Source organism: Homalodisca vitripennis, chromosome 6 (genome assembly GCF_021130785.1).
Source record: "Homalodisca vitripennis isolate AUS2020 chromosome 6, UT_GWSS_2.1, whole genome shotgun sequence".
Classification (NCBI taxonomy): Eukaryota; Metazoa; Arthropoda; class Insecta; order Hemiptera; family Cicadellidae; genus Homalodisca; species Homalodisca vitripennis.
Window position 1 is genome coordinate 92698096 of NC_060212.1, and position 25500 is coordinate 92723595.

Consider the following 25500-nt stretch of genomic DNA (forward strand, 5'->3'; position numbering starts at 1 on the left):
AAGTTTGTATTTTAATTTTATTTAGTTTGTAATATTTTTTTCTTGACGAGCCTTATTAAATCATTGTAATTTTCTTTTGTGCTAATAAATAAATAAACAGCAATTTCCCAACAGCGACTCATTAAATCAAGACTGTTGGAGAAAGAAATCAAGAATAGCTTAATACAACATTGTTTCATTGAGATGACGTTTCATGGTCCAGACAGAAGTTATAAATAAAACGAATTGCTGGTAGTGTTGGAAATAAATTGATCTAAACAAGTAAATAACTGATTTCTCTATGAAAATTACAATTTTCTACACTGCCTGCAACATAAACTGTAACAAAGAGGTAAATGTTGTAACTCATTTACTCCTCAAACTGTATTTTATGAACAAAACACACATATATGGGGTACATTATGGTGTTATCATTCTCAATTGTTGTTTAATTACTTTGCCTCTATTTTCATATAAAATATGCATTTTATTTTTCGTGCTCTAAGAGACAAACTTTGGACGTTGAAATGTTTTATCTGTATTCTTTCCCAAACACAAAAATTATGTTTTTTGGCTACAAACCGTTTTGTAATATCTCAACAATAAATGTTACAAATGAGCTATTCAATTATTAAATAATGGCCCTAATAAAGTCCAATTTCAAAGACATAACTAATTTAAAACTCACGTTTATTTGTGAAGGTGGAGCTTTATTTCCTGGTTCGTTGTCAGCTTTTTGTTGGTTTCTGAAAATAAATTTTTTCTTGTTATTGAGCAAAACACACAGAGGAAAAAACCTATATTCACTTAAGATTGTGTTTGCATTTAACCGTGGAGATGACAGTCATTTAATTTTAAGTAAAACAAGCCGTAACCATAAACATAGTCTAAAAATTGAAAAACCATGATACCGTCAAATGATTTGGTTGTTATAGTATTGGAAATTGTGTTTAGCGATGATGTTTTTGTGTTGAAGTGTTTAAGTGTTGGCAAAATTTTACGACAATACATTTACAAATACTAAATACTTTTTTTTAACCTGTGACACATGGACTATAAACACCAGAAGTGTCACCACAATTCTGATTCGTACCCAATGATTGATCAAATATTTTTTTACAATTTACCCTTATTGTAAAATCTACACTCTTAACAGTGATCTCCCGACAGCTTTACACAACCTCACTCAAATTCAACATTTAGGAGAAAAACATTGAACGGTTGGAATTGGTAGGCAGAGAGAATACAGAACTAATCTGATCAGATTACAGTATTATTAGTTATCAACTGTCTTCTTTTCTTTAGCTATTTCCACATGTTTCACACATATGCAGTGCTTCTATATTATCATTGTTATTCATAAGACTTTACAACAGTGTAAATAAAAAAAACCAAACTTTCACATTTAAAACCTAACTTACATTTCTTCCTCCTCATCTGATCCAAAAGGGTCCGTCAACTGTCTCCTGGTCATCAATACAGGTCTGGATCCGGAGTTCACGGGAGACTTGCTCTGTACACAGATGACAAACATCTGTATTATTTGTTATTGTATTTGCAATCAAGTAATTTTCACCATCATTAACCCTATGCACCAGAAGGCAGTATTTATAATTTGTCCTGGGAGGTCGTTTGGCCAGCTCTACTGGCTGCCGCCATTTTGTCGGAAGCACGGATTAATTTTTGCCGCAATGTTATCTCAGCTCGTACGGCCATCACCACTGGCCACTAAACATAGCAGTTATTTTATAATATTCTCTTTGTTTTATAATGAATAGTGAGTGCTTAAATCTATCGAGCAGCTGTTTTTTAAAGTAAATTTTAGGTAAAGCAGTAAACTTTAAATTAGCCTATAATTCTTTTCTAAACAATGACCGTGCAAATAAGACGAATGATGTAGTGGACCTATACACTGAATTAATTGAAGGGATAGAGACCTAGAAAGTTTTATTATAAGACATGTGCTAACTATTCTTGACTACAAGATATAGATGTATATTTTTTAAAAGTTTTATTCCGTAGAATAATGTAAAGACTGAAAAAAATGTAAAATCGTTCATGTCTGAGTATAACACAACTTTAAATGCCTACTTTATAATATTTTATTTACATATCTTTTTGTCTATATATATATATATATATATTATATATATATATATATATATTTAAGAATTACATTTCTCAAATGTATGTTTTTCTTTGTATTAGAAAGATTCATTAAAAGTAAATTTTAAATTAGTTTTCATTTCTTCTTTAAACATTTTAAATAACTATGCAAATAACGCAGAGGATATAGAAAAATAATTTCAATCTGGGGAGGCAAACAAAAAATATGGCTGCTGATAATGAAAGTAGTGCAGCTTTCTGTACTGGCCATACGAGTTGCAAGGACAAACTACGGCAATGCTAACACAAGCTGTCTGCAATCTTGGTATTGCCAGTGCTACTAGCCTTTCGAGCGCAAAGGGTTAATATTATTAAAGATAACCTCACTTAAAGGCCAAGACCCTCCTGGACTGCTTTGTAGACAATTCAGACCCGATGTACCATATTACTGACAAAACTGATGTTACCAGTGGCTATTGTTTTTTTAGGCTGCAAATAATAGAGAGAATTTTTAACCTACCAATCGTTTAGTTTCCCTTCTGCCAAATTGTTTTGTTTCTCAAAGATTTTTGTCTTACACAAAATAAATGGCTAGGACTTCCAGTACTGTCTTAGCTGTTTCAAGAGTACCAAAATTATGTTTATTTCTTTTCTCCTTTTGGATTTCTTACTTACTATTTCTTACTTCTTCGGTCAACTTGAACACCACCAATTTACTTTGGTACTTTTTTATATGTTGTCTTTGAATATTAAAGACTCGTTAATTGAACTTGAACATATTTTACATATAGAACTTTAAATGCTCCCAATTTATAAAAAAAACTCTTTACTGCATTAATAAAAACTACCTTCCATCCTATACTTTTAATTTTGTACTTTGTAGCTGTGAAAAATGTACTTTATTTATTTCATATATACATTTAAGTAGTATAGTTTTAAGGTTTAACAATGTACTCATTAAACTTTGAGTATGTCATGTAATAAATATAATTATCAATTATAATTAAAGTAGACTTAAGATAAAGATTCGATCAAACAAGCTGTAATCACTTACTTTTTCTCTGTTTGTGTATTTTTCCTTAGTTGGAGAAAGCACTTTGCCCAATATACTCTTGGAACTAGCGAATATTACATCTTTGACAGATGATGGGGATTTCTCGCCGGAGTCGCTTATATCCGACACCAGGGGCAGTTTTAGCCGCAATGTGCTGCGAAGACTCTCCCGCTCTGTCTCTCCTTCTGATGAATCAATACTTCGGCTGGAAAACAAGAACACTTGTAATGGAAATATACTTGAAGGTATTTGCTATAGTTTAAAGAAGTAACTTGTCATATTCAAATTAAGACGGTTATTCCATACATATTTCTAGAATAAATAATGTATACAGGGTGTTCACAAAAGGGTGTCACAAATTTCTAGGGGTGATAGTATTCATCATTTCAAGCAAAAAAATGTCATATAAACATAGGTTTAGAAATGTTTTGTTAAGCCGCTAGACTCCATTTTGTTTTTTCTTTTATAGCAAAAAATTATTATCTTTAAAACTAGTTAAGCTAAAGAAATCAAACTTGGCACATAGGTTTAAATAGATAAGAGAAACATTTTTTTAAAAAATGTGCTATTTTCTTTAGTATTAACAAAATGGTATCTTTTGAAAATTTTAAAAATCAAATAACGAAAAAACCAGTATAGTTATAAAAGTTTTACTAGATACCGACTATTTGAACATTTTCATTACAATTCCAACAGTACTTGTTTCAATGAATAAGAAGTGAAAATAAGAAGAGTGAAGTCAATGCATAAGAAGCATGACCACTTTAGAGGTACGCTTGCACAAGTCGGGAGCATTAAACATTTTGTAATTTGAAAGGCATCAGCTGTTTTACATAATTTATAAAAAAAATTACTTATTTTTTCAATTTTTATAACAATTTCAATGGTAGTTTTTCCAACGAAATCCGTCAACGCATAAGTGAGCATAACTGTGACATGTTTGGCAACATTTATTATGACATTCTTTGTTTGAAATGATGAACACTATCACCTACAGAAGTTTGTGACAGCCTTTTGTGAACATCCTGTATAATTATCTTTTGTAAAAATATGTTTATTTTGTTTGTTTCTTACTGATACTATTATTCACTATGCATTTTTAGAATTGATTACAATTCCTAATCTTATTTTTTAATTAACTGAATATTTTTAGTTTTTGTTTCATTATTCCAATAAACATTTGTTATGTACTACTCCTACAATGTGAAGAAGAAGGCTTGAACTACGATGTCAGTGTCATATAATTGGTTTTGCTAGTTATTTTATACTTAAATTTGTTAATAGTATCCTATCAATTTTTATATTTTTATTATAAAAGCTTTAAGGGCTCAATACCATGCACAGATTTTAGGTTTCATGAATAAATCCAATATCTTATATACATTATGTTGTAAACACTTTTTTATGTTGAGTAAATAGAATAAAATAGAAACATTTTTTATTTCGAAAAACATATACACATAGATATTAGATTTATTTACATTTGATAAATAGTAAATTACCCTTTCACTATACTTACTAAGTGGCGATAAAATAAAACAACTTAATTTTAAGTATAGTAGTTGGATAATTATTATTTAAATAATTTAAGTAAACTATTTATTACATATTAACATATATTCTAAAATGGAAATTAGCCTACATGGGCAAGCAGCCTGTGCGTAGGCTAGAGTCGTACTAAAAAGTGTATTTTATCTAGATGTCGAAAAAAGTGTTACTGTTACGAGTCGGTGTGTTTTAAGGCATAAGATGTAGAAATGTAGTTGTGTGATGAAGAAGATAAGAGATAATATTGTCGTATTAGACAAAACCATCGGTAGAATTAAGACCACATACACAAGACCGTGATATGACAAGCGCCGGGGGATGAGGAGGGGTCAAGGTCAGGTTGGTCCCCAGCCTGAGTGAATGAAAGTCTCGGATCCTTGGACTCCAATTTGTAACAACAGTTCTGTGACATGATATTTAAATTTTGCAATACTACCTGATTCAAATAAATTTAAATGCTGAAAATTTGTTACATATGTTTCTAAATAGAATATGTGAAATATAGTAAGAATTGGTTTTTGAAAAGGATTTATCTAATCTAATTACTAATACCAACATGTTCTAAATATCTTGTTTGGTAATAGTGCAACATTTCTGGTAATATTGTATTAGCATTTTTGTAGATGTGAATTAGTAAATTTTTTATATATAACTGTCATAGTGAAAGTAGGGAGGATTCCTGAAAGAGAGACACAGTTGGATAACGCACATTTTTCCACACACCGTCCCACGCAATGTTACCGAAGGAAAGAAGTGACTGAACGTAAGCATAATACGCTAATTTTATCTTGTTTCCGTCTAAAATTTCACTTAGTTTCCTAAATGCATAAATATACTTTCTAATTTTGTTAAGGACATAATCAACGTTCATTGTTTGAAGGTTATTTTTGACGATGGAAGGATTGTGAAGGAAACAAGATTTTTCTGGACATTTGCCATCGTTCAGTGAAACAATAAATTTATTGTTAGTTTAGAGTAAATATGTTAGAGTAATATGTTAGTTTATTATTTTTTATTGTTTCACTGAACGATGGCAAATGTCCGGAAAAATCCTGTTTCCTTCATAATCAACGTGCTCAGACCCATTTTTAAGCGAGAGTCAAAAAATAACTCCCAGGTATTTGTAGCGTTTTACGAGCTCTATTTCTTTGCACCCACATGTCGAATTCAAGTAACTATCGCACTGATGAATTATTAGATCTGTCAAATTACAGTGTCGCTAAAAAGTTTAGGGACAGGCTTAAAAAAAACACAAATTTCTGACAAAAGTTTGTTTTTAATGGAAACAAATATTTAAATTATACAAAAATAGTAAAATGGACATGAATACATACAAATCAGTAATCAATAGGTCCTCCATTAGCTTTATAACATTCTTTGATCCGTTTTGGCATCGAATCAATGAGTGTCAGACAGTCTTCCTTCTTGATACTCCGCCATATCTGTGCCAACATGAACTTCAGTTCAGCTTTGTTCTTGGGTTTGTTCTTCGCTAGACGACTGGCCATGGTATTCCATAAATTTTCTATCGGATTAAGATCCGGGCTTCGTGGTGGCCACTTCAGAACCTCAACATCATGATTACTGAACCATTCTTGTGTGTGTCTTGATTTGTGGCACGGTGCATTGTCTTGTTGAAAGATGTAATTTTCACCAAGCAATTTATTGGCAGATGGTAACATGAATTCTTCTAGAGTTTGACAATATTTAATACTGTTCATTGTGCCTTCAACGAACTGAAGCTCCCAGGACCCTCACTTGAAATGCAACCCCATATCATTACTGCTTCGCCACCGGCCTGAACTGCAGGCGCTACACATGCTGGTAGAAATTTTTCAGTATTGGTACGTCGTACCCTAACTCTGCGCCTTGGAAATAGTTCAAAACGGCTTTCATCAGAAAACAAAACACGCCGCCAAGCTTCTTTTGTCCACCCTAATCGAGCCTTGCACCAAACTTGGCGTGTCTTTTTGGCCTTGTCATTTAACAAAGGTTTGCGGATAGCGTAAAATTATTTCATACCTGCATCTCTAAGTCTGGAAACTCACAGTTGCTACACTCACATTGTAACGATCATCATCTTGTTTCATGCTGCTTAGTAAATCAGGTGCACTTGCATTTCGGTCCTTTTTGCTCATCACGAGTAGCTTACGATCCTGCCGAGGCGTGGTTTTACGTGGCCTACCACTCCGCGGGGCATCAATCACGGTACCGGCTAGGTTAAAACGTCGCACTGTATTTTCAACACATGTTTTTAGACACATGTAAACTTGGATGCAATTGTTCGGTATGAACTACTACCGGTTTTATACATACCGATAACTTGCCATTTAATGTCCTCGGACACAGATGAGCGGCCCATAATCACAGCTTTAACTTTCACAAAACAGCGAAAATAAACAAATCACAAAGAAGATTGCAGTACAACTGTCACAATGGCAGTGTGGAATGCGCGCGCAGGCTTGTTTCACAAAACAACCGCCAGAGGAACAATGACGTGCAGACCGCATGTCTGTAAATGAAGGCGTCTACTTGTAGAAGCGAAATTAAAACTCACATTTTTTGTTATAAAATGTTCGAAAATAAATTTTTATTTGTACCCTGACCAGTTGAGTACAAAATTTATTTTGTAACATGACATATTTTTTTAAATGATCATCATATTATAATAAAAGTACTGTGCAAGTTTCATTACAATATGGCAAGCCGTTAAGAAGTTATAAAAATAAAATATCTAAAAAACAAGGTTTTTTTTGGCAGTTCCTTAAAATACATTAATGCATGCTTCTTCCACATTTTTGGAGATTAAAATATTGAAATTTTGAATAAAAACTTGAATTGATGTCCTTAAAACAGCCAACAATCAATAGCATTGAGAAATTAGTTAGTTTAGGGCCAACTGTAACATTTCTCTTTCAGACAGGTGTCCCTAAACTTTCTAGCGACACTGTATATTCTGTATTAGAATGCAGAGAAATAGGCATAAATTTTGTTTTGGAAATATTCAATGAAAGAATATTTTGGTCAAACCATTTTTTTTAAACGTCTTTAAGTCACTCTTTATACTGCATCAAAATGAACATTATTGTAGTTGGGGACTTCAATGTAAACTTTATGGCAGACAATGAAGAGACCCATGAACTATTAAACTTAATTGATAGTTTTGGATTGAATGTGACTGTGTCGGATATCACGAGGCCAAATACTAACTCTTGTGGAACTGCGGGTAGCTGCATTGATAACCTACTAACTTCCCTACATCCTGATAGAGGACAATCGTCGGTGCTCCATAATCCTGCTTCTGATCACAACATCATTTTCTTTGTTGCGGATATCGAGATTGATGGATCGACGGGAAGTAGTCTCATATTAAACACTTAACTAGACCTTTGAGCTTGTCTGGGGTATCCTTTTTTGTGCATTATCTTAGCCAAATTAACTGGTTAGATGTATATAGCCTTAATTTAAGTATCAATGTAAAGTTTAAAATGTTTCTTGACCTTTTTTATGGGCCTTAAATTGTGCTGCTCCAATTAAAAAATTAAAATTAAAAGCTAAAAGTTCATGTACTAGATGGTATCATGATGGTCTTGTTAAACTTAAGTCTGAGCTGGATAGGTTATATTTTATTACTCAAAATACAATTAAGGATAAGAAGGATGTAATGGCAAAATATAGAAGTCTCAAAGCAGTGTACAAACGTGAGATAAATAGAGCTAAACTTTGTCATAACAATAGTGTAATAGATAGATCCAAAAATAAAAGCAAAGCTGCTTGGGGCATAATAAAAAAGTCAGCCAAAGTCAACAGCAGGCCAGTTCCCAAGTCTCATTTTCTCAGTCCTGACACTTTTAATGATTTTTTTGTCTCTTCTGTGGAAGATACTTGTAAAAACATTGGTAATTGTACCTATGATTATTTTTATTATCTTGACAAGTCCTGTAACTCAGAGACTATAAATTTTAACTTTAGTTTTAAGGAAATTAAGGTGGAGGAAACCTATGGAGCTATTCTTAGCCTAAGCAATAGCACATGTTTGGATGTTTTTGGTATCAATGCACATGTACTAAAAGCTGCTGCCGAACATATTTGTGAGGTCTTGACTTACTTGTTTAATGAATGTATTAATAGTGGAACTTATCCTGATATATTTAAGATTAGTAAGGTTATTCCTGTTCATAAGAAAGGTCCTATGGACAAGCATTGCAACTATAGACCTATTTCTATTATTCCAGCTGTGTCGAAGGTCTTTGAGCGGTTGGTACATGGGCAGATTGTGGCTTATTTAGAGTCAAATAAGTTATTCAATGACTGTCAGTTTGGTTTCCGTTCTAATCGCAGTACCATAAAAGCGGTACAGGCTCTTGTAAGTGCTTGTTTTGATGGCCTTGAACAAAAAAATGTTGTTAATTTTAGAAGTTATGACCTTTCAAAGGCCTTTGATACTGTTGAACATAGTATTCTAGTCAATAAATTGAAATTTTATGGTTTTAATCAATTAGTTTTAGATTTTTTTAACTCTTATCTGACAAATAGGTCACAATGTGTATATTTAAATGGCTCATATTCAGTAACTAAACCTGTTAACTTTGGAGTGCCACAAGGCTCAATACTGGGGCCAACATTATTTATTCTTTATATTAATGATCTCCCAGGAAATCTAAATGACAGCTGTGTAAATACTTATCTCTTTGCAGATGACTTGGGGCTGTTGGTTAGTACTGAATCAGCCTTGGACAATGTAAAATAAACTTAGCGATAAGAATTCTACTGTCTTGGATTGGTGTTCTGCAAATAAACTTTGCATAAATATTGGAAAAGTTCAGGACCTACCTCTTAATTTGTACAGTAAAAGTAGTGTAAATAGTATTGTTTCTTGGAATATATGTTCAGTCGAATCTCAAGTGGCATGATCATATTAACTATATAGCCTCTCGAGCTGCTAAAGGTGTTTTCTTAATTAGGGCATTAAAGGGCACAATTTCAATTGATTATTTATTGTTTGTATACTATGCTTATGTTCATAGCTTTATCACTTATGGAATCACCTTATGGGGCAAGACACAGTATGCAACAAAACTTTTTATTCTGCAAAAAAGGGCTGTTAGATTGATTGCCGGTGTATCTAACAGAGATCACTGTAAAGCTTGGTTTGCAAAGTTTAATATTTTAACCCTGCCCATCCGTTTATGTATTAAGTGTTTTGATGTATGTTAAAGATAACTTGAATGACCTTGTTAGCCTTAGTGATAACCATAACTATTTTACGAGAAATAGGAATGATCTGTTGCTGATGAAGTGTAAATACACAAGCACGCAAAGTAGCTTTAGGTATCTGGGAATCAAATTGTACAATGCTTTACCTGAACATATAAAAATATTATCTAGACCTAGGTTTGAAACCTCCATAAAAAAACATGTTGCTTAAGAAGTGTATATATAGTGTAAATGAATTTTACAATGCTAGTAATAGTATGCTTCTTTAACTAGTTTCACATGTTATAACTTGTTGACGTTGTTATACACTATTGTAGTGTCCTGACAATAAATGATTTGATTTGATTTGATTTGATTTGACTCATTGCATTTAATTTAACATCTCGCCAGTTTTTACCACCTGAAATGAAAATCAAACTGTCATCGGCAAACAAATAAAGCTTCCCAAATAAATTAAGTCTGGAAATATTATTGATATAAATAAAAAATAAAACTGGTCCTAATGTACTGCCCTGGATTACCCCGTAATCAACAGTTTGTTCGTCACTATTATGTCCAGAGATTGAAACCACTTGATGCCTTTCTTTGAAATAACTACTAAACCAAGCCAAAGCAGTGCCGTGGAAAGTATATGAGTTTGAGAATCACAGCACAGAAATAATTATTTTTGTTATAAAAACAGTATCATCTTCAAAAACACTATTACCCATATTGATAACAGATCATATTACTGTGATTGTATAATCGTTTGTGACCTGTACTATTCTAAACCAAACATAAATTAACAACAATAGACTACCTCCAACTGTTTGTAACAGATTTCTGCTCAGAGCCCTCTCTCTTGGACCGGAGATTCATGATCTCCTGACCGAACAGCTGAACCGTGACATCGGTGTCCGTGTCTGTACTGAACCGACCAATCATGTACGAGGACTCATCAGTTGTCTTGCCGATTTGCTGGACCTCCAGTTCATGTCCTGAAAAAAGAAAAATATAGATCTAGTTGAATAAACAGTGGATGAATATGGCAAAACTTTCTTCCTTAACACATTGAATATGGAGCCCGAGTATAGGTCGGGCTAGCACGCACGCCGTTATACGCGTATACGCCCGACCTATACTCAGGCTTTAGTTGTTTTAGACTATTTCCTATGTTATATTGTTTATATTAATATGTCTTTTTATGACAAGTAACAGTTATGCAGCTGTAAAATTAGTATTTTCAACTATTGCACAACTGCTTAGTTATGTAACCGACTGACGACGCAGTGATGCGAGCATTGTTATTTATAAACAAAGTTTCACTGTTACTGAATAAAGTGATAAATGTTAGTTTAGTGATTATTTTGACTGGTTTCTTAGTGATACAAGTTTTATTTTTCTTGATCATTGTGTAGAATGAGTAATCGTTTAGACAAAATAACAATGCACATGATACATGATATGTCAGATTCTGAGCATGATTTGGAGGAGGATGATCATCTTTTTAATGAAAATAAAAGATCTGCGATTCAGTTTGAAAAACTCTTCGGTCAAATTTATGATTTTTGATCGGAGGGTGAATTTTCTCAACGACAATGATCCTGATCCAGATTTTGAGGTTAGGCCTTATGATCAAGACGTGAATGGTGCTGAGTATGATTATGATAGGCCTTCCATTAGTACTAACATGAATACTTTCTTTCTTTTATGTTAATTTTATATCAAAAAAAACGGTTTATACAACATTAGGGGGGTGAAAAATAAAATGTTTATACAAAGTTACAATTTTTCAAATTTTATTTTTTTCCATAATTTTGTTTACTTTATAATTTTGTTCAAATAGTTATTTTATCATAAAAAGGCACATTTTCTTAAACTGTGTGTTCTCCTCTTTAAGTTGATATATAATATGTTAGATTAAAACATTCTTCATAATTTAAAAAAATTTTAAATCACAAAAAACAGCCAGTATACTGAGTAAATTCGATGTTATAGGTTTAAGGTTCAATGTGTTAACACAGTATATTGTATATTTCTGTTTCCATGCTACCAGAGCTCTGGAAAGTTTAATGTGGGAAATTATTTTTGTTCAATGCAAAACGTATTGTGAAGTAGTGCAGGAACTAAAACAGGTGATACGTACAAGCGTTGAGGGAAAAGCGATTTCCACACACAGCCAATATTACCAGACAGCTCTTAGATTTTTTTTGTATACGAGATGTTCTATCATTCCCCATACAACTAGACCTAACACCAAGTGACACCACCTCTGTCCAGCGATGAAGACCATGCAATACAGTGCTTCAGTTGGAGTTCTTCAAAGATGGGGTCAACAAGATTTGTGTCAAACAATATGATTTAAATAGCGATTACTTTGATACGTAGCCTAGGAATGTAGCTTTTAACCCTTCCCACGCCGTAGATAGATATATTAGAATGGTAGACTTGACCAAAACGCCAAATACAGTTATATCCGATATTATAGATTGTCTCTTAAAAAGTTTTTTAGTTCACAAAAGGCCTTTGAAATGCCCGGTGCACGCTCCGTCCTTATCCACGGATGTATTTATTAACAACCTTCACTATGCGGCAGAGGGACGGGAGTACCCTTTGCTTAACTCCGACCACCTGCTTGCCAGTTCTGTCTTCTACAGAGCCATAACCAAACATATCCGTGGCGTGTATTACTGCTTTCTCGGTTGTCACGAGTGCACATAAACTACGTATCTCGTTATTATTCTTCATCGTGTGGTAGTGTTGTGATTAGTTTGAAATATTTATCCTGTCTTATAGAGCGACGAGGTGTATTTAATTTTAATAGCAGAATTATTTTAGAAAACAGTTTTGTAAATAGTTTATTTTTTATCAATATATACGCTAATTTTAAATAAGATGCCCTGTTTTATACTTTTTTGCTTTTACCTTTTATAATTTAGTTATAATAAAAATTTGCTTTCAACTTAAAGAAAAAGATTTTTTTTTACTTTTCTTGGCGTTATAACAAAGTTAATGGACTTATTAATGGCGTGCGAAGTGTTAAACGTACATTATAGGTGTCTTTTCTTTCATGTTATTAATTTTTTATTTCAAAACCTACATACTTTCTGGACAGCCCTTGTATATTAGTATTTATGTACCTATTAATCATGTACCCCTCATCAATGCTAAATGGACCCATTAGCCCGTCGATACCTTTCTTGACTTCATGCATTTGTTTACTTTTTTAAATTCAAGATACAGTCAGTACACATTCAATTTTATTCATCCAGGTAAGTAATTTTATTCAATCTGTAGCAGTGTTTAAGTAATAACCAGAATGCATTAATTAAATAGTTAATATTCATTCACTGGCACTATCCAACGATTACGATCAGATAAGTCATTAATGATGTTGGTATACTAATTGATTTGTGCCTTGAAATGTTTTTAATGTTTTGGATATGAAACGTGTGGCAGTAAAATTTGTTTCAAAATTGTTGTATTAAACAAAAACAGCGGCAAATAGAAATTGCTCAGGACAATGATACAGAACTACTGAAATGTGTTATAACAGGTAATGAAACATGAGTTACAGATATGACGTAGAAACTACGGCTCAATCATCTCTGTGGAGGCATTCTAGATCGCCTAGACCGAAAAAGGCTCAATAAGTGCAGTTGAATATGAAGATTATACTCACTGTGTTCTTCAATTTTAATGCCATAGTGTATCATGGATTCTTACCACAAGGTCAAATGGTTAATGGAAGTACTACCTGCAAGTTCAACACCATTTGGGTGAAGCAATCAGAAAAAACGCCTGGATCACACATTTCATTGCTTGTTCACGAAGTTTTGGCCAAAAACAGTACTGTAAAGATGTCCAGCCTCCATATCCTCGAGACATGACTTTGTGTGACTTTTTATTTCCAAAAATAAAGAGAACCCTAAAGGGCCGCTGTTTTACAAGCATAGATGACATTAAAATGGCATCACTGAAAGAGCCAAAGGCTACCCCAAAGATCAAATTTGAGAGGTGTTTTGAGGATTGGAAGAAGTGCTGACACAAGTGTATAATATATAATAGGGGTATTTTGAAGGTGACAACATTAATGTACAAGAAACATTTTTTTTTCAAATAATGAAAATATTTGTTATTTTTTCAACCTTGTATAACGATGGCAAATGTCCGAATTTGTATTATCCTTTCAGCACAATTTAGTTCATACTGTATACTATTAAAAGGTCTGCAACAAAATTATAATTATTAAAATAATATTAATTTGGTTAAGCGTTTACAAAATGGAATGGACATGAACAAGACTTCTGTATAATAATTAGTGACATGGCGAATCTTAGCAGATTTAGTTGTTAATCAATTCTCTAATTTTTTTTTGAAGATTCAGTGGATTATAATTATACACTCATGGACACCATTCATATGTACACTATGAATAAGAAAATGGATGTAGATGATTCGAATTTAAATTGGTTTTGATTTGATACGACTCTTTTGTGGTGGAATATCAAAAGCAAGATAGTTTTTACGAGATGGAATTTGTTCACTTGAATCTCAGTTCTCGTATTGTACCTGTGAAATGTGCTCGCAACTGATAGAGATACGTCATGACGGCTAGTTTGTCCGGGACAGTGAGCATGTCCATGTCCGCAGGTTCGATTACCCTCGGTATGCCCAGTGCCTCGCCGGCATCAAACGCTTTCTTGCAGTTCCCCTTCACATCGTGAGCGGTCAGCGAGTCAAACTCTCTATAAATATATAAAACACAAATTATTATACAGTTAAATAATTATTTATTCTGTTTTTTTAGATTACCAGTTACTACGAAAATAGTATGATGCCAAAATATGTTTTGCATGACTATTTATCACTTAGTTTATTTCTTGTATTGACTGAAGTGACTGTTTGTGAAGTGGATAGATAAGTATTTAGCAGACGTAGCAGTAGTGTACTATAGAGACTCAATGTCAATGGCATCACTCAATCCTCCAAGTGCTGACTACAGTCACCTGTAGTTCAACACGTTTTTAGGAGTTTTGCAAGCTTATGTTGAAAGTAAATAATGTGCACATAAAATTACAAGTGTATCATGTTATATAACTTTTCTTTCATCAAAAGCTACAGAATAACGAAATAACATTACAATTAATTACCATTATGTTGAAAAGATATTAACTATTATTTTTTACAAAAAAATTGTTTGTTTACTTTTTTACATTTCGCACAGCATAGCATATTACCAAAGTCACTCAAATAAAAGTTCAAAATAAAGACAAATTTATTACACATAAAAAATACATACAACTTGTACATTTCATTTTAAAAAGACTGTTGTTTTGCCCACTGAAAAAGCTTAAAAATCTGGTAAAGTCAAATAAATTACTTCAACAGGTGAGTTTTGAAACACCAAAAAGAGTCTTTTTAGGTATTTTACATATTTTTGACCTTTAACAAATCTAAAAATCTTAAATAAAGCACAAAAGGAAAGTCAAAACTACTTTAGTTATCAACAACAACTACATAACTCCTGTAAGCAACGACAATTCCAGTTGACGTTATGCGTAGTTAAAATTATCTGTAGTCTAGTGACAGTATTTCGAAAGGTATGAAGATAGTATGAGGATGAATTAATATTGCCATTTTCTAGTTTATTACTATATTTTATTTTTGAGACTGGAAAAGCATTATTCTAATAAGACTTTCCACCAGAGTAACAACAATATATGCTGAAAGGTATTGTAAAAATCTTATTAAAGCTTAAGCACGACCTTCAAAAGTGCCAGCAGAGGTTCTCTATTGGTGTTCTTATATAATTGCTAGGTTTCATGCTGCGGCTAAAACAAAGACACAACAGGACAACGGTCATTTGGAATTACTGAACCAGCCACCCACCACGCAGTCCTGGCAGCACATCAGATTCTTTTTAAACATAAAAGATTTCTAGGTAGATAACGATTTAAAAGTGATCACTTGTTGAAAGAAACTTTTAATATCTTTGTGAAATGTTTTTATGTTAATAACGATAATGTTGAAAATTAAAGCATGTTCATAAATGTAATTTCTAATGCAGTTTATATTTATAAATATATGTTAAAAATTTAAGATTACATTTCATTACTCTATTATAAAGTTATTTTTATTTTTTTTTTAATTACACAAACAGTGTTATATAAACAAAAATATTTCAGTTTTACACTGTCACATTTGGAAAAAATACACTACTAAGAATCAAGAATCAAGAATCAAGAAATTTATTGCAACATAACATCCACAGTTATACAACTATACATGTTTGTGTGAACAGGTTGCTTGTCAATAATACATACTATATGGTAAAAACAGTTTGTACAACATTTCATACATTAACAATGTTTTTGTCAAATTCACTAAAACTACACAAGCTGCAGATTGTCCTGCAAGAATTCAGAAATATTATAATAGGCCTTATTAATTAGTAAGCTTTTCACTGATTTTTTAAAACTGAACAGTGTTAGCTGCTTTACATGTAGAGGTAATTTGTTGTAAAATTTAATTCCCATATAATTTGGAGAGCTTTCAAATAATGTTAATTTGTGAAGAGGAAATTGCAGATTGTCTTTAAAACGGGTGCCATACTGATGTTCATGATGAATTATAGTTTCTGAATTTAGGCGATTATGAATAAATATTAAACAGCTATAGATATACAATGATGGAATGGTCAATATTTTCATATCTCTAAAAATATCTTTACATGAATCTCTCTGATTCAAAAATAGCATGGTTCTAATATATCTCTTTTGAGCTTTAAAAACAGAGAAAATACCTGAACTACATCCCCACACTTGGATCCCATATTGTGCCAATGAAAAAAAGCAAGCATAATAAACTATGAGCCTAGTCTTAATATCAACCAGCTCTCTCAATGTGTACATTTGGTAGCAAGCTGAGCTCAGTTTTTTATTTAGCAGTTCTATGTGTGGTCTCCAAGAAAGATTCTTATCAATAACTAGCCCCAAAAACTTAGTGGTATTTACTGTAACAATCACCGAGTTCTTAAAATCTATATTAAAATTGGACATAGCCTTATTTTGTACAGTCTGAAATTTTACAATTTGTGTCTTATCACTGTTTAATGCGAGCCCATTACAAGTAAACCATTTTTCTAAGTCTATTAGGGAATTAATTATTTCTAATTTTAAATCTTGCTCCCTGTTACATTTTACCAGAGATGTTGTGTCATCAGCATACAAAATCAGGTCATTTCTAATATTATGTGGCATGTCATTTATAAAGATAATGAACAACAAAGGGCCCAGAATGGACCCCTGTGGTACACCAGCACATATATTCACCCATGATGATATACTTTTAATGCCATTATTGTTGATTAGCGTTCTTTGCTTTCTACCATGAAGAAAAGATTGAAACCATGCTAAAGAGTTGCCCAAAATCCCATAAAATTTTAGTTTACTAACAAGTAAGGAATGATTTACACAGTCAAAGGCCCTGGAGAGGTCACAGAATACACCAGCAGTACTCTGTGACCCATCCAAAGCCCCCAGGATCTGCTCAACCATATTAGAGGCAGCCTCAACTGTACTATGGCCAGAGCGAAAACCATACTGACTTTTACACAGAAAACTATTACTCTCTAGGTAGTTACATAACTGTTTGTGTGCTATTTTTTCAAAGACTTTGGAGATACTGGATAGGATGGAGACTGGTCTGTAATTGTTTGGATCCTGTTTTTCACCTTTTTTAAAAACTGGTTTTACATCTGCATATTTCAGTTGGATGGGAAATTCACCAGACATGAATGATTGGTTAATAATCAAAGCCAGAGGATGTGAGATGTACATTGCAGTAGCTTTGAGCACTCCCACTGGGATCTCATCCCATGCTACAGACTTCGTGTCTCTCAGACTCATTATGACACTATAAACCTCTTGAGCACAAACACACTTAAATACAAATGAGGCTTGTTTATTACAAGAAACGTTACTTAGTAGCTGAACAGCTGAATTGATCTGTGGTTTGGCACCAATATTCTTAGTTATATTTACAAACATTGTATTGAAATAATGTGCAATATGCTTAGCATCTGTATACATTTCATCTTGTACCTTGAGATTCATGCAGTCAGATTTTTTAATTGTATTCATACCTAATTCAGTTTTTATCACATTCCACACAGCTTTGCTTTTATTTTCAGAATCTTTGATATATTTACAATTATACATTCTTTTAGCAGCAGCACAAACTTTTTTAAAAATATGTTTATAATCTTTTACATATTTCTTAAAATTTACATCATTGCTATATTTTGCCATTTTGTGAAGAGCCCTTTTTTTCTTACTTGACACAATTATCCCATTCGTAACCCATTTCTTATTTTTAAATGCACTTTGGGAACCACATTTAAATTTGACAGATGTATAAGGAAAAGAAACTTCAAAACATGTTTTAAAACTATCTAGAAACCTATTAAAATTCTCTTGTGCTGTGCTAAACTCACAAAATTTCCATGAACTCTTACTAACAGAGCCTACCATACAAGCCATATTCTGAGTTGAAAAAATTCTTTTTCTTGTCGAAAAGTGTTGTGCTGACAAGTCATTTCTGTATTCAATAGACATCAACAAAGCCCTATGATCAGACAATCCTAGTTCAATATTTAACAACTTACTTTCATTAACTCTCTTATTAGTGGTAATGTTATCTATACAAGATCTAGATTCTTTCGTCACTCTGGTTGGCATTTTAAAATTATTTACAAAACCATATGCAGACAATAAATTAATAAACCTGTTTCTTATATTGTAATTTCTACAGGACTCCAAAGTGTCAATATTGAAGTCTGACATAATATAGATCTTCTTCCTTTTAGATTCCTTTTTAAGTGCCCTAAATAGCTTCTCAAGTTTCAAGAGAAACTGATCCACATTGGAAACATTTGTATTGTGGTAAATGGAAACAATTATTAAATTCTCATGACAGGATCCAGAAACTTCAATGCAACAGCTCTCAAAAACAAAATCTTCTTTTAGAGATATCAACAGATCATCCCTAGCAGTGAAGTGCATGCCTTTTCTAACTAAAATACAAGAACCTCCCCTGATACCATTCTCTCTAATATAATGAGAAGCCAATTCAAAACATTCCAAAGAATTTAATTTTGATATTTGAGTTTTGTTAAGCCAATGTTCGTTGAGACTAATTATTCTTACAGGAAATTTATTTACAAATATTTGTAATTCTGTTATTTTAGCCAAAGAAATAAGACCCTGTACATTATAATGCATTATCCAATTAGTTTTGTTCACAAAAGTATTCTCTAAAATTTCTAAATTATCAATATAGTTTTCGTAACCATCAGCATTATAAATCTTGTCTACAGCATCCACTGATAATGTACAAAATTCCGTTAATTTTTCCTTGTACACATAGTTACATCCTCTACTTATGTTATAACCATTGTTATTTGTCACTTTTGTATTAAAGGAGGCCAAACACTTGAGTTTAAAGTGTAGGTTTCTTGGTTATTGCTGACGCTAGAGAATCTTCCTAAAGATGCCTCTTCCTCCTCTTCTTCCGCAACTAGTAGCTTTGGGCTTGATGTAAGGTCCGTGACACCAGCAGCAATGGTAGAGTTGATGGTCTCATTGTGCAGCATACTGTGATCTGTGTTGCTGTGATCTTCTACTCGTGCTGAAGGTGGCAGTAATCCTGTCGTCTGGTCATTGTCTGTGCCCTGGGACAAGGGCAGTTCCGGTTCAGTTATTTTGATCAGTGCCTCACAGATTCTCTTTGCAAGCCAATCTTTTCCCATTTGATTCAAATGTCTTCCATGCCTTGTGTGGAAAAGTCTATCTGCTTTACTAATCTTGACCAGAGAAACATTAGGAAATTTTTTACTTAAATTCTCAAGTGCGGTATTTGATTTTATGACTTCTTTATTAACACAGGACCATCCCTTTAAATCATGCCTAAAAGGTAAATCTAGTAGTATTATTCTGGTATCACTGTATTTTTTCAATGTTTTGCAAATTGGACCGAGTGCTCTCTCAGCCTCATTATGAGCCACATCATTTGACCCACATGCTATTACTAGAACATCCTCAGAACCTAATTCCTCCCCATCAATGTTATCATAATTTAATATCTGCCCAGCCAAACCCCCAGGCCTAACGAAACCAACGGCCTCGAATGATTTTGATTGTTTGTTCAAGTGAAAAGCTAAGTTGCGCCCATGGCTATCAGCACATACAAGCATTTTTTGTTTTCTTGTGCTATTGACGGTTTTGTACTTGTGGAGAGGTTTTTCTTGTACTGAGTTAGCTTTCTTTAGGCCTGAACGCTGGCTGACATTTGAGGTGTTTACACTGTTACAGTCCTGTTCAACAGACTTGTCAAATACAAAATCATTTTGTAACACATCATAAGGATTTTTTGAAGTAAAGTCAGGTTCTATTATTTTCTTATTTGTGTGGTGATAATTGCGTGGCTTACGATCGCAAATTGTAGAAACTTTCTGCCATTTGTTAGCAACAGGGAGGGTTTGCTGTTTGGGACTACCCTCAAGAGGAGGGGAAGAATGTAGGTATGAGGATTTTCCCGCAGTTTTTATTGTATTGGTTTTTTCTTGATAACCTAGATTATTGTCATTTTCTAAGATTTTAATTATGCTTTCTAGGGTCCTTATAGTGTCTATCATTTAAGACAGCATATATAGCAAAAATGTTAAGTCACTATTCAAACATATTATCCTGTGTTAACCCTTTCACCGTTGCGTTCCTGGATTCGCGGTGACAACCCGTGTGCCGGGTTTAGTTACATACTAGGACCCTCCTGCACTGAGTATTTTTTTTTCCATTTTTAGGAGTTTTTGTCGTAAAATGTTGTTAAATTTTATTTTAAGTGAACAGTGCCATGGGCTCCGCAATACGAATTGTTGTCTACAGAAGTTAAATGGTTAAATTTAGTCGTTAACAGTTTAACAATTTCATTACATCATACAATTCTCCCGTTTTAAAAACATAAGATAAATTTTTAAAATAATTTGTTTCATAATTATGCACTTTAGTTCAAAGAGTTGGGCTGAGATACCAAAAATGGCTGTTTTCGTATGTATAGGACAGAAGAAATTAAAATCTAAATTTTTTGGCAAGAGTATATATTGCTCCTTTTTCAGTAGAAAGATCTTGGTTCTCTTAAATACCTGTAAAATATTGTACCCCCAACTAAGTTACTGAACATAGCATTAATAAGCTAACTGTCTTGGCTATAAATTCACAATACTTTTAACATGGAAGTTTTAACAGCATATTTATTATGTTTATTTAATAAACACAGAATGTTTAATGTAATATGGTGACAAGTTTTTATTTGAATTTGTTGGTAGTTTGTCTGGTTATTATTGTGGAGACTATTTAGTGTACAATGTGTTCCTACATATATTTATGTGTTTCTGTACGTTTGGGTTGTTATTTATAATTCAGATCAAGTCAATTGCACTGTTGTACCTCACCAAAGACTAATAAAGATCTTCAATTTTTAATCTCAACATAAAATCTGGAAAAATATCTTACAAAAATTGATGAAAGCAGCAATATTATTGTCTAAAACAGATAAAAAAATCTTCTTAACAAATAAACAGTATTAATTCTTTCTGAATTCTTGAAGTTTTGTACAGTTCAGACAGTAAACAACAGACAATTACGCTTTGAAAACAGACACTGATAACCACAAGCGGCTAGCATCGTTAAGATACCACGACAACTGTTATTTGCTGCACATGTAAACTTTCCTTATTAACAAAAAAAAACAATGTTAATGATTCAATATTTTTTCCAACTCCATATCTTTAAATTAGGTAGGTGTTTAAAATTTTGAAGTACATTAAGCAGAATAAAATAAATCAGACTGCCTATCAGACCTTCTGATATAAGTCTAGTTTATATTTGTAAAATCAATTTAATGCTTATTTTATATTTCATACTATTATAAAATAAATATACCTTTTAGAGTATTTAATTGATAATAGAGGTAAATCAAATTGCCCATCTTTATCACATCTCTTACCACTGTTTGGGCAGCATACAACCTATTTCACCATAGACCCGACACAAATCTCAGTTCATGTATAGCTCTCTTTTATAAACTAACTAAATTTGATTCTAGTTTTTAAAAATACTTACAACTGATCCTATTGTATGGTTTTAATTCATCCCATATCAATTGCAATGAATCAAACTGACCCAAATCTAGAACTCTAGAAATCTAAAAATCAAGATCAATCTATCTTGCATCAACATTAAGAACAAAATCAAGAAATGGTTAATCTCTTTTACTCATCATGATCTGGAGCCCATGTTTCAAATCTATCAATAGTTGCCTTTTTTTAGTTATAAAAAACTACATAATTAATATATAGTGTTGTGTGTTTGTGAATGTGTGTCACTTCTTCCTTTCAAAATTTGTGTTTCATATAGAAACTTGGTAACTACCGCCTTCGATCAAGGTACAAATATGTCCCTTAGAAGGTCTATTTGTTCTCTTTACTCATTCATGAGTGATGGTTTTAAAATTCTATTTAATTAACATTCCAACACATTTTTCTTAAATAAAAATGGTTTTTTGTTTGTTCATATTGTATTGTAAAAAGATAAATTAATATTACATATTATAATCAATATAATAATCTTGTAATATAACTTTAAGCAAGTAAATTTGTTGTTCATAGTTTGGTACAGTATGTATATTTTGTTTTATACTTTATGTAATATTGTTTGGGTTATGATTTGTATATTTGAGTCATGTGATGAAAGATAATAAAGAAATTGTATTATATTAAATGATTCGGGACAATGTGTAAAAAACAATTGTCTGCTAATTTTGTCATATGGCACTAATATTGCTACTTTTTTTATCAACTTTTTTTGTACGGATGATGTAAATTTTTAAATATCTTCAAAAACAGTGAATGAAATTCAAATGATCCCTTCATCCTGAAACTGCAACTCCAGGAATGATCCGTTCTTAAAATACTCAGATAGAGGATAACTCACCCTGGACTGAATCTCTATATTTTACAAATTAGGACGATTTCTAAACTTTTTAAATTTATTTAACTACTGATAAATATAGTATAATTTAGGACTGAGACTGCAGCAACACTGACACGAGATCTGGACGAAAATGGTGAATGACGGCACAAAACGCCAGGCCGTTCCTCCAGGAGGTGGTGAGATTGGTGACTTTGACCCCAGGATAGTCCTTGGTCACGTCCTTGCACCACTCCAGCAGGTCCTGACCTGGCGTACTGTCCTGCAGTTTGGTAGGCTGGGGCTGGCTCTCCTCGGCCTAAAACAAACAGTAGATCCTGACCGCATGTGAATGAGAACACCTCATTTTACAACCTTATTCAAAGATAACATTTATACTGGATTTCTAAAGACATGTGGTTAAATCATTTAGCTTACCTTATAAATGTAGACAAGTTAAGTGAATTACGATGTAACTCTCTCTAACACTGATAAGTTTTATTTATTAGTACTTGAGATACAATTCAAAATAGAATTTACAATCATTACAGATATTTGAAGAGAAACTCCTTCCATTCCCTTCATTAACAAACACTGAACATTAATCTTTCTCTGCATGACATTTTTTCTGCCTAAACCACTAAAATGAACGGTTTAAAAATACATATATACATTTGGGAATAAATAAATAATAAGTAATAAATAATATATTTAAAAGTTCACTAATTGGCTAAGGAAACGGTTACTTTAGGTGAATCTGACTCATTGGCAGCAATTTATTACACAATTAATACAAAATGAACAATTTGTACTAAACTTTTCTTTACTTACATAACAAGTTAAGTAGTAAAATTTGTTTTACTCTGAGTAAAACATAAATAATTCCGTCTTCCATGTTAACAGAAATTTAAAAACAAAACAAACTGACGGTTAAAAAAAATTAAAAAATAAATTTTTATATCAAAATAACTGAGCAATCTACTGTAAAGTAAAAATTTACATTTACTAAGAGTACATAAATATATTTACGTGGAAAGTAGCTTTATTGGTTTTTGCCACAATGTGTGAACAACACGCAGACAGAGACAGTGATGTGAACAGCCATGTGACTAACAATTACAATAATACAATCTCAGTGAATATCAGTATGGTTTCTATCATGGCACCAGTTTAATTTCACCAAAAATTTAAATTCAATCTTTTATGAAAGGAGCCTGTTTAATTACACAAAGTGATGCTTTATGAATTAATCACTGTTTTGTTAATGATCTACATAATGGTGTATAAATATATAAAATGTCCTACATTTTCTGTACATGTTCATTTTTAAAGTTAAAACAATTGAACAAAATCAAATTTTGCAAAATCAAATCAACATGGCAAATTAAATTTTTTGTAATATATGGTTTTAACAAACTATACATACATACAAGATGTGATCACAACAGGTCAATTTAATTGGTAAAGCTTGATACTAATTCCACCCAAATGTGAAAACATTTTTGGAAAAACCACTTGTTTGCCTTTTGGCCGGGGGAGGGGATCTTCAAAACAGATTTTTTTTACTGAAACAAATACTCAAAAAATACTCCCTGCTGTGGAAAATTGATAATAAAGTAAAAGTGGCTGCTGCTTGTGACTAATCCTAATTATTGAGTCTAGATTTACAAATTACACCAGAACAATGAATTGGTGTTGCATGTGTGATATAAGTTGTACTGAATCTACGATCTTTCTTTCTAACACCCAGAACCAAACTAAAATCTCCGATACACAACAGAATTTTAAATATAACCCTCATTCTCCATTAATTAATACACATGATTTACTTTATAATTGTATACTTAGCCATTTCACAGTCATCAGTGTTATAGGAAACCTTGGAAAAAATAAATCTTGTTGTTTAAATTATTGCTGCTGTCAAATAAACCATGGGGGGTTAAAACCAGAATGAGTTTGACGAGGCTACAATACAACTATAGCAAATAAAATGTAAATTGCTGGTGAGGCTTATTTTTAAAATACCACAGGAATCAGCAAACTACAATATGATGCGCAATATAAAACTACGTTGTTGACACACAACGCAACCTAAAAAAAGGTTATATGATTTTTACTGAGATTATTCAAGTTCGAGAGGGGTAACTAGTATATGATAACCAGGTTTGTGTTAAGGTACATGCAAACACATTGATTATTGATTAAGATAAATTAATAAAGTGATGCTACATACAAACAGTACCCAACTTTCACAATACTGTGAGCTTGTACATAATGAATACAATACAATGACCTTAGTTAACTTTTGAATATTTTTCAAGTCATTGACTCTGACAGACTCGTGGTCGGTTATCTCCTATGACTATATAATGAGTGAATCATCGTTAAAACAAAATGATAACAAAGTTGTACTGATAACTTGGTCACTGTCCATAACAAAGGAACAGATAACAATACTGACTTGAACAATAAATGGAAAGAATATTTATTCCACTCCATAGCTCATTGCATCATTAAAAAATATGATTCTCTTGATTTGTAATTGTATTACAACTCAAAAAATACTTCTATAAAATTATAACCACTTTTATA

The 25500-nt window shown here is 32.4% G+C and overlaps 1 pseudogene; it reads right to left on the minus strand.

Annotated features, from left to right (window-relative positions):
• Positions 1 to 25500, minus strand: part of LOC124365473 — a 56769-nt pseudogene that overhangs the window by 19815 nt on the left and 11454 nt on the right.